This window comes from Limulus polyphemus, unplaced genomic scaffold, assembly GCF_000517525.1.
Source record: "Limulus polyphemus unplaced genomic scaffold, Limulus_polyphemus-2.1.2 Scaffold369, whole genome shotgun sequence".
NCBI lineage: Eukaryota > Metazoa > Arthropoda > Merostomata > Xiphosura > Limulidae > Limulus > Limulus polyphemus.
The window spans coordinates 62,582-75,020 of NW_013665979.1; the positions used below are offsets into that span (position 1 = coordinate 62,582).

Here is a 12,439-nt window from a genome sequence, read left to right on the forward strand (position 1 = left end):
CCTGGTTAGAAGTTAAATTTCCAAATAATATTTCTTTTCAATGACTTTGATTATACAAAATCATCAAGTAATTATTATTTTTCTTAACTTAAATTAACTATCAAAATATCATAGTTTGTGAAATTAGGCTTTCCTACAGTTGGGAATGTGCTTTTTATATTAAATTTTAGTTTCAACCTAATTAGATAATGAAACTGTTGTAATAATACTTGTTGCATCACATGTAAACTCCTGGCTATACTCTTTTACGTAGAAAAAGCAAATTCTAAAATATCAAGTTCTACAAAAATATCTTTCACATGTTAAGGGAAAAAGATAATCCCTCACAGCTACCAGAAATCCTCCAGCTTCATTAAAAGAATACAGCAGGCCTTCCAGTCCACTTATAAAAACAAATAGGCTGTATGCAACATGAAAATACAAGTTTTTAAAAGCTCAATGTCAGAAAAGCATATACTTTGGTTTTCTGCCTAATCTCTTCAGCTTCATGAAAAGAAAAAAGTAGATGTCCCAGTCCATTTTTAAGAACAAATAAGCAAAAAATACATTGTAATATGAAAATATGGGGTTTTTTTTTGCCAAAGAAATTAAATAGAAAAAAAAAAAAACAATTTTCCAACCTGAACCACTCACAAAATTTACAATATTATTGGGACAAAAATAGATTTATGTTTTCTCAAAGAATACTTACCTATTAATAGTTTTGTTTACAGTTATAGTGTACAACTTTAACATTCTATAGAGTCCCATTTTAACAAAAATAGATACATGCATCATTCAGGGTGGTTGAAAAATAGTATTTTATTCTTTAGATTTTATAAATAGTTTTCACCAAATAATATGCCCATTTTCAAAGTATGGCCTTTGATAAGTTTTATACATGTAGGTTCACTAGGAACCCTGAGAAAGATTAACACAATCTATTTTATTCATATTGAAGCCATCAATAATAATAATAATATGCCTGGCTTTAATAACAGCATAACATGTTTGTCTGTCAGTCAGGAACCTCAACCCAAGCACTTTACACATTCTTATCAATTTCAGTTATCACTTCTCTGATAAGTACCTTCCCCACTTCTAAAAAACAAAATACCCACTCCTGTTATCAGCAGTATCTCTATAAAAGATCAATACTTCCATAAGAAGATAATCTTATTCTTTACTTAACTAAGACTTGGTAGTACCACAACATTTAACATGCTAACCCTGAGAAAGTTAAGCAAAGGCTTTTGATATAAATATAAAAAATGATTTAATTTTCCTATAAGCTAATCTATTTGCCTCAAGCCCTTCTAAAGTCCATGATAAGATTATCATTAAGGTCAGTGTCTCTCACTTCTAAGAATTGTAGAAATTAAATCTTAATAATAAAATTTAGTGGTTTCTCAAACATTATATGTGAAACTGCTTAAATAAAGCAGCATATGTGAAAAAATTTCCCTCATATAAAATAAAAAAGCGTGTTTCAAGTATTAATCAGAAACTGTGTGTGTGTGTGTGTGTGTTTTCACTACACATACATGCTGGTCATATTGCAAAGAAAAATATTAATTCCATGAAGTAACTTTCAAAACAGAATACGGTCCACTAATTAAAAATCAGACTTAGGGTAAGGAATAATAACAATTATTATTTTTAATTTTAACACCAATCACTTATTATTGTTATCATTAACATATTTAAATAACTTCACTATCTTTTAGAACAAATAGCAAGATAGTCCTCCCATTATTGGAGCAGGACAAGCAACCACAACATCAATAGTAGAAAAGCCACACTAGCAATTCAAAGAATCTATAAGTGAAAGCAAAGTCAAAAATGTTTTAATATGTTAAACACACTACATCTGTCATATCCAATGCTCATAAGACCTTTTGCCTAATACCAAAGCTCACTAGGCTAGCTGGAACATGACAAACATAGTGGTGGTCTAGGTGTTATATCATCAATTGTCATGAACCACTGTTATGGTGCAAACAAGATTAATTAAGTAAATAAAATATATTTTTATTTTGCTTGCACTCATGAATTTTTAGGAAATGGTTTCATCAAATACAAAACAAATATACCAACCACTTATCAACAACTTTTGATAATGAAAAGATGTGCACAATGTTGGACAAATAATTCAACCAATAGCAGGAAATGTCATTCATAAGTAGGTCATACAGCACATATACTAATTAAGTATGCTAAATGTTTAAAGTTCACTAAAGAATCACAAATAGCTGAAGTACAAAACTCCTAATTAAAAAAGGAAAAAAAAGGCTTGTTTTTATTTGGAACAACTGTTGATACTGAGAACATCTGGCACTGACTGAGCTTTAGCTAGCAATGTGTGGCTTACTGAGTAACTTTTTTTGCCTCAGTTTGTTGCCTTCTCATATTAGAAAAACTACTAATGTTTGGTATATATTCAGATTATTATAAACTTTTTTTTTAAGTACACAAGGATCATACTTGAAGCTACTATTAACCATTTCATATAACAATGTTTTCTGCTATTTAACATATTGCTTTACGACACAGCTGCCTTTATAATACATCAAAAATAACCATTTTCAATAGAAAAGTTATTATAAAATAATATACAAAATACCAATTATTACTAAGTTCATAGTCAAAAGAATCTTCCCTCAAATTCTACCTCTTACGATGTTAACATTAATCTTAGTTTGACAAGATATTTTACTCCCAAGAATGATTCAAAACATTCTTAGTTACCGGACACAGGTGGTCTTAATGTGCCTCTTTAGAAAGTTTTGGAATCCAGTAACTATTAAACGGACAAAAGTAAGATCCTTTGATGGCTACAGTTTTTTTTTGTTTTTTTTTATGTCCTAATTTACACACACACAGTACTGGTAAAACATCTTTCAGAGATCAACTACAGATACTGAATTCTGATGCACCTGTAAGGCAATAAACAGTATATCTGACATACCCCACTGACCTCAAAGTCAAACTTACTATCTTCAAAACCTTCAGGCATGCTTTTAAAACTAGAAGTCTCGCGAAAAACTGGATCAACAAAGCGAAAGTCAAGAAGCATTTATGTAAAGGCTGATCACATCTCTTTAAAACACAAAACTGCAAAAGGATTTTTCAGAAGGTACTTAAAAGTGTTTGCCTTAGGTTTATTTGCTTTAATGTTTATACAGTACTAGGATTGATATACAATACATTTTGCAGCGTGAATTAAGTATTTCGAAATATTCAAATTCTGTTACATGAACTACTTTTAACTACTTACGTCATCTCCGACCACAACAAATTCCAATGAGAACACGTCCAGTTAGTCTTTGTGGCACAAACATCATTTGCAGAGTAAAACATTTTTATCCATTAATACTTTAAAACTTAAATGTATTTTTTTTTTCAATTTAATAACTAGTTCTCCTTTTTATGAGTTGGTACAATGCAATTAATATATTTCCTGATACTGTAAGTCTTAATAAAACGCTTTAGACTATTACGTTAAGTCTTGTACATAAATACACAGTAAACAACAAGCAGGAATTTGTTCATCCAGCAAGAAGAAACAAGAACGTTCATAGAAAATAAAAGAATTTCCACAATTACTCTAGAACGATAGTATATCGATCTATATAAGCTTATACTTATCAATATATATCAAGAGCTTGGAAAATTAAACCAAGTCTGCAAGTCGTGACGTCATACTCTCAGGGGCCGAGACATGACAAAGAAGATCTTGTGTGTTTCGTGTGTACTGAAGTTCACGAATATACGAAGCTTTTAGTAGGCAATAAAACGACTCTAGGGTCCGCTGAATCAACTTTTTGTTGAAGGACTGGTATTACCTTGAACGCAGAAGAGAAAGCCATGACAAGTTGATAAAAAATAACAAAAAGTAAAAAAAAAAAAGAATAAAATGAAAATATATATATCATTACAACTAAATTCACCAAGATATTTCGTAGGCTTAATTTGTGATAACACTATATTGCAGATACGGTACTAAAAATATAAATTTTATTTAGGCCACGAATGAAATATCAAAAATAAAACCTTAAAATACCCAATATTTTGAAAAAAGTCTAAAAGTATTATTAAAAGTGCAACTGAAATTTGAATAATTTGACTTACAACACGATTCAATATTTTAATGGTTTAGAGCCTTAGAATTCACGGAAAATCATCCCATATGGCAGGCTACAAATGTCTTATTTTGGAGGCCCATAACAGTTGTAATACACGATACAGTTATTTCTCATATGCAAATGTACCAGAAACTATTTTAATTTGCTCTAATAAATCGTAATTGACAAAACTGAATAATACTGCTCTAACAATAAATCACACTGAATTTCCTGAAGTGGGGCAGCTAACAGCCAAATCAAAATGCCTGTGAGACTAAAAATTCAGGAAATTTATTTTGCAGAGATAATTGATCGAATAACATACAGTCAATTATATACATATTTTTTATTTAACAAGATTGGAAGTTACAATTTAATATGATAAAAGTAGCAAAAGAACTTGGAGTTTCATCACGTTTAAATGAAAATTGGCAAAAAATGAACTGTTGTTGGAGAATATATTTTCTCGGGAGGGTGGTTTTATTGTAACATGTTAAAAAGAATTAACGCCCTCTATCTCACTAAGATCTATTTGCAATGTGGCGATCGGAGATTGCAGATTGTAACGACTGGATTTATCGGGTTAGTAAGAAGTACAATTTATTAAACAATAAATTCTCAATTGAACAAAGGATTTTCTTACAGATTATCATCCAATTCACGTGACATTCAGAATGTTGTAAAAAATAAAATACATGAAAACTTAGTTCTTGACATATAAATTGAAACGGTTGATATTACTTGGCCACATAAATCAGGCTTCAAGTCAACAGTGACGGTTACAATAGAGGAACTGTATCAGTTTTCATATTATGCTGAACAAATTCCCTTTGTAATAGAAACAAATGTAAATAATGAGAAAGAAAACGTCATAGATTCTTCATGAAAGGAAGTTACTTAGGGTAGTCATAAAGAAGTCAGGCAAACATGGTCGTCATGACAACGTAATATTATGTTGAGATGTTTAGGGAGCATTTATACATTACAAAAGTTTGTTTGAAATTATTAATGATAAAGTATGGCGTTAGACTTAACACAGCTCAAACAAAGTACAAAAATACGATGTAAAATAAATCAGTGCCTTCGGATGAAATATATAATTTTAGTTGACTTTACTTGCCAAGGAAGCTACTGAATGCGTATTGCTATTTTCATCTCAACGGCAACTTATTTGCCCAAGAGCTGCATCGTCAAGTCAGACATCCAAGGTTAGGGTACAGCTGTCTGTAATTTTGATCAGAAAGAAGGCAACCAGTCAGCAGCCTCCGATGCCACAAGTGTTTTGAATTGAACAAAGAAATTGACTGTCACTCTTATAATATTTTAGCAGCATCGTAGTGTAAATCAGCTAACTACTAGGATACACCTGACCGAGTTATTTTATGTTATTCTAAAATTATACAAAAACGGTTGTCAAAATTCGTATATCTTAGAATAATGGAACCTAGAGAAAATAACGAGTGCTATCAGGATGACCAACTGTTGCTTACATACTTAGTCCAAAGCATCGTCCCGATGTTGTCGTTAAGAGGATTATGACTTTTGTCGAAACGTTGAGAATTCGTCAGAGGTCTTTCTATCCCCCCTCCCAGAAATTAATTTACCGCTACAACTAAAAGCATTATTTTGTCAGTTTTTCTTTTCTTTCAGATTTCTTTCCATCAAATTCTGAATTATTTCTTTTATTTTGCAATATTTCCATCTTATAAAAAAGGTTGTGGAAGCTTTGTTTGTTTATCAATACATTTACTCTTAGAAAAGAAAACAGGGACAAGCGTTTCTTTTAAACTGTTTTAGTTATGCAGAACTTGTATGTCCTGATTTTTGCTTTGTTTTAGTAGTATGAGCCAATACGTCTAAGATTTATGATAAAAATCACGTAATCTGCACTTTTCTTAAACATACACACACCCGATTTATAATCCGAAATTGGTAAATTAAGAGTAATGGGGGGGGGACATCTGCAGTTTTTTTTCTTTTTCAAATCACAAATGTTAGTTAGTCGTTGTGGTGTCAGTGCTTCGCCAACTTTCGGCGATAAAACCCATAACTTTTAGGATTAACAAGTAATTAACCAAGTGGTAGAAATTCACAATATTAGTAGCAATTTTAAGCTACCCTTAGTTATGAAATAAAGTAACTAAACAATGAGAAAAACAAAACAAGTAGTTGAATCGTACCCCCAAAAAAGTAAAATTTAAAATCCCTTTTAAAGCTGCTGCTTAAAATATCTAAGTACCAGCAGAGTTCGCGATTAAAAGGCAAACTTGAAGATCTGACACTCATTTAACAAAATAAATTTGTTTTATACCCGTGTTTTTTTTTGTTTTTTTTTGTAGTTAAATGCCAATCTACATCGTGTTAACTTCTATGCTGATCTCTTGTAAGATTTGTTGGCGACTATGTTTTTAATATTTCTTGGTTGTAGTATATTCTACACTTAACGTAAAACTATGCCAAACAAATGTGTCTAGTTAAAAATAACGATTAATAGACGTTTATTTATTCGCTCTTCAAGCACTCCTTCATCAACTTCATAGAACGAATAATCCTTTCCTTCCTGTATAATGGACTTAAAAACTGGGCTTGTTTAATTTTTTACTACTATATTCATACCAGATTATGGATAAGGACTAAAACGTAACCTTTTTACGATATTCTGTGACTGTAGTCAGAAAACTTCAGATACTCAAAAACATAATAGTAGATTAAAAAACATATTGAATCACTTTCTTTTAACACTTCAGTAAATGTTACATAGCTTTGTTCCGTTACTCATCATAACCTAATTATTTTACTACGAAGAAAATTACAAAAGTACAACAGCTTTGAAAGTTAGCTTTTGAAACACGTACTTTTACTATATTGCTTTGTTTAAATTTTACCATCTTTGTGCAAGATTTACTTATCTGAATGTGTTATCTTTAATGTTAATATAACATCTTAGGTAACGTGTCTTACTTTCTGTCTGGCACAAAAACGTACAACTGTTAATAATAATTTAAAAAGAAAAAAAAAACGTTCAAACAAAACCACTTAATTTCTCTAGATAGCGTCGGTACAAAGAAATCGAGACGCGTTTTCTAAACAGCTCTCATATAATACTTTCGCTTGTTGATAGATTAATACAAAGCATACCGACTACTATTTTTCAACTTTATGGTCATTTTGAAGTTACTTGTATATATATCCACTGTTATCAACAGAAATTGTATATTGTATTTTCCAAACTTTAAACAAAATATGTGCATTTAAAAATAATTTAAAGTATGATTTACTTCTTATTATAGACTTATGAGTTGGCCTATAATGATTCTTGTTTAATAATGTGGAATTGTCCCATTATGGGATTGAAAGAAAATCACGAACTTTTGAAGCTTTTGTCGTATATCTTATCTTCTACTATACTGTAGAAATTAAACTATAAGCTAGATAAAATGTAACGGACAGACTTTTTCTTTTGTTAGCGTAGCGGCATCTTAAGAAGTCATTTAATCCTTACTATGCTGCAAGGTCAACAAAGTACATTGATCACCAGGAAGTTTCTGCAACTGTATATGCGTTCAGTAATATTTTATGAAACCTTATTCAACGTACAAGCATACTTCCATAAATGAAATATCGCATTGTTTTATGAGGGGTAATATTCCGCCTCTTCTACACTAAAACGAACTAATCGCGCCGCAGCGAATGTATCACGTTCTAGCTGTAACAATAAAGCAGCAATAAACTGGCTAACCAAATAACATTAGTTATGTCAGGTAGAGTCAGTCCTTGTCAGACAGGTCCCAGAAAACGGGTAACGTTTCACCACCTCCAAGCAGAAAGATTTTGATGTTTAAAACAGATTAATTATCTCGAACTGACTACAATTTTAGCAGTATCGAACAATAAACGAAGTTTATATAAAGAGTGCAACAACCTCATCCACGTTAGTGAAAATGAATGATATATAGGACTCAACGGTCAAAATAATTTAACTTCATTTCAGACAATCCATTTATTTTCTGACATATTTGTAAATATGCGATGAATGTATAAGCTGTTATGTTATTATAAATTACGAATATTTTGCGCATGTGTAATCAAAATCAGAAACTGGTTTAACATGGAAACTACACCTATGATTATTGTCAAATTAAACGACTTATAGAACATGAAGATAACTGAAACTATCTGTGTGGAACATAGCGGCTTCGCACTAATTGTCACGAAGAACTGGAAAGCAGAGATATTATACATTTTAAAACAAAATATATCGAACTGCTGTGTTTGTTTTGCACAGTTAAACGTTGCACATTTCTTCCGAATGTCAGGGTAAACATTTTTGTTTCAGTTTTTATACTTATCAAACAAAATAGATTCTTGCAGTTGGCAAATTATAAGACAAAACTGTACTAAAATCTGCTAACTACAGTTTTTTTTTTGCGTAACACTGATACAGAATGGTAAAACAAATGTCACAAAGAATACAGAAGACAAAGCCTGAAGCTATGGATATGTATTTATTATTCATATTTGGCATATGGCTTCTCAGACCTCGCCTTTTAACCTTACATCGTATACAAAATAAGTATCGTGATTTTCGTCACTTTTGACGAAATGACAAATGCGAGATAGGAAATATAAAAGGACGAAGTAGACAACATGCATATGGGTAAATGTTCGTTGAAGAATCCTTAACTTGTTCTACAAGGGAAAATTTCCCACAATGTTTTGTCACCCCTTAACTACAAAAAATAATCCACATCCACTCATTTCAGCATATCAGAAAATCACGCTTTGGACTCGTCCTGTGTAAACTTGGGAAGGATTAGCCAATGAACTATCATATATACAGTTATCGACTATTCTGTGGTCAATGATTGGTATTGATTTTCCGGTGTAATATTGCAATCACTTTCTAATTCATGAAAGGGTACGGGGTTCATAAAACAAGATAACACGCAATATAACTAAAAAAGTTTGAAACACAAGTCGCTATCATTGTATTGGGACAACATATTTCCTAGATCGGATATGACATCTACCGGCAAGTTTTGTTTTCCGTACAGTCAAAAAAACGAAATTATGGTCATGGCAAGATATCACCAGTAATATATCACGAATACTTTGGATCCCTAAAATATTAATATCCGGAAATGGCCAGCACTCTTTACACCTGATCAGAGATATGCATTCAGTCTATATATATTCTATTCAACTGAGTTGGATACAAAGAATGCATATAAACAAGAGTTAAACTGGTGAGGAAATATACACGTTTTAATTAAGTAAGCTTGTAATTCACTAGCATCAACCTGTATTATAAAACATGATCATAATTTCCTGAACCACTAGAAACAGGAACATCAGAACACAACATTAAGCACGTCAATCAATTGTATCAACTAGCGACTGTATTGAAGCAGGACTAAGGTGAACTCTTTCAGGCATGTTGACAGTGTGTTCAAAATCATTTCAAGATTCATGACTACAGCTAAATAACAGGTAGCATCAGAACAGTTAGATAATACCAAGTATCACGACTTTCTTATGGTATACTCCCTAAACTATTCTCTAGTGGGCGGTATTGAACGAAAGTGACGGCAACATTAAATACATCCTTGAAGGTTAAGAGAGAGAGAGAGAAAAAAAAAGCCAAAAACTCAATTATCTACTTCAGCAACATTAGCTATGTCAATGTTATGAAACTCTTCGCTACATCCTTGACTTATATTTAAATCTATATATCAAAGCCGGATATACTAAGTAGTCAAGCGATAATGCTACAGAATGAGTAGAATCCCATACTTGATGTTAAGATAAAATAATTCGTGTAACCAGATATTTGTTACATTTTCACTTTATTCATAAAAACAACAACAAAAAAATCCGATGTGGTATTTTTAATCCATATAACACCCAAAAAAACAACTAAAACTAAACTTATCCAACACTGTAATTGTGGTATACAGAAACAATTAATTAAACACACATTTTTTTACAAGTTTCAAAACGTTGTCAATGGTATGACACTAAACTAACATTGAAATTAAACTTTAAGAAATTGTAAAACCCTGAAAACATTTACCTAGACTTACAGAAATGAAAACAATTCACTAAAAATATTTCCTCAAGAGTGACCTTTACAAGTCACATAACTGGAAGAAGCAATTACTAAAAGAAGGAAAAAGTCAGATACTACAGTGTTTTCTTATTCATATCCACAGGTGAATCTTATTGATGTTTTGGTTATATTATAAGAAAACACTAGAATATCAGACTTTTCCTTCTTTTATTAATTTCTTCTTCCGCCTTCATGACTTCAAAGATAGTTTTACTGAGAATCGATAACAAAAAATATAAATACCACTTTTCAACTAAACATAAATAATCTAAATAAACATTACTTTCCAAATGTACAAACATATAATAAAGTCCATGTATAAATTAAATACATTACAAATGTTCAGAATACTTCCTTTCTAAATTAAAATCTTATTCTAATTATACTTTTTCAAAGGAACAACAGAAAATGAAGATTTTTGAAACACTGATAGAATACTGGAATGATTTATGTAGAATGGAAGAAGTTGTGGTGATGAAAAATGGAAACAAAAGGAAATATGGTTCACAGAACAATTAATGAAAGACAGAAAATTGAAAGTAAAATTATAAAGGTGAAGATTGTAAAGATGTTGATAATAAAAAAAGAGAAAATACATGCAATAATATAAGAAAATAGTAAAGAAATGACAGATACAATAAGAAAACAAGATGGAATCCTAGAGGTGCAGATATAGGAGATAAATATGTTCGAAGTCAAGAAAAAACAATTACGAATAAATTTCAATAGGATGAAAGATATACGACATGGAGGAGGAAGAGAGAGATTATATAAAATATATGAATTTTAGAAAATATGATACAGTTCCAAAAACTTTTAGATAAACAGGATCAGAATTTTTTGTAAATTGTTAATTTAACAGAAACTAATTTGCAAGAAAATGAAATATGATTATTAGCAAAAGGATTAACATTTACTCCCACAAATACATGTAATAAAATACAACTAGCAGAAGATATATATGAATTTAATGGGAAATTAAGACTTGGAGAATATTTTTAGGAAGTTTCAAATAAAGATGAATCCTTAGTAGAAGGTAAATCAGATTTTGATTCTGTTCAAGGAATAAACCGAGAATTACAGTTAATTTATCAAAAATATGAATTATATTCAGTTAATAAAAAACATGGAAAGGATAATCTAACATTAAATGAATGGAAATCACTCCAGAAACTTAAAAATTAACTTGACATTTCAAAAAGCAGATAAAGATGAAATATGGATCACTATAGCCCAACAAATTTTATAATCAGAAGATTTATGAACATTTAAACAATAGAAAGGTTTGTCAAAAATTGGGAAGTTTAATTTAAATACATTTAGATGTGTAACTTTCATAAATGAATTATTGCTGGAAACAAAAAGTGAATATATTCATATTGGAAAACGTCCCAATATTCCAGGAAGACTGACTGCAGGAGGTAATAAAAAATAAATTGCTAACAGTTAAATGACCTTTTAGACATTGTTAAAACCTTAATCATCTCATATTCACAATATCATTAAAGATGATTTTGAATTCGTTGAAAAATTGCCAAGAAAATTAAAAGAAAATCAGTTTATTAAAAGTTTTATCTTAAAAAGTTTAGATATAGTTTTAAGAAATTGTTTATTTTATTTACTTATGAGATGCAAAACTATCACCAAATATTTGGTGTAGCAATGGGCATAAAAGTCGCTCCAACTTATACTATTAATCACTATGGGATTCTTTGAATTAGTTATTTAATATACTACCTAATTATTTTGAAAATAATTTTGTAGCTCATGTAAAAACCTTTTGGAAAATATTTTTAGACGATTGTTTTGTAATATGGAAAGATACTCAAGATATTAAAAATTTCTTGAAAATTTAAGTTCAATAAACAATGAAATTAAGTTTAAGGATAAATTTACATAAAATCCATGTTAGATGTCCTGAAAAAAGCCAACTATATGTCAGTAAACATTTTAATGAATGTAATTTGAGCAAATTTAAAATTCGAACATAACCATATTTTTGTTTTCCCTTTTTGAGAATTTAATGTAAAACAAAAGATTTTTTGAAAAAATATTTTATAAATTTTTTGTGACACTAAGTAGATAGTAGTAAGAGGGCAGAAGTAAAGGTTATGTAAAGTCTGTAGGAATTGTGAAACAGTGAAAACAGTTACTAAGACTTACAGAAAAGAAAAAGTAAGTAAAAGTATGAAATTATAGGATAAATAAATTAGCATTTCTATCATAA

At 30.2% G+C, this 12,439-nt stretch overlaps 1 protein-coding gene across 2 annotated transcripts in view; it reads right to left on the minus strand.

The window, feature by feature from the left end:
* LOC106457752 (CDC42 small effector protein 2-like) overlaps positions 1–12,439 on the minus strand; it is a 91,955-nt gene that overhangs the window by 40,994 nt on the left and 38,522 nt on the right. The window lies entirely within an intron of this gene.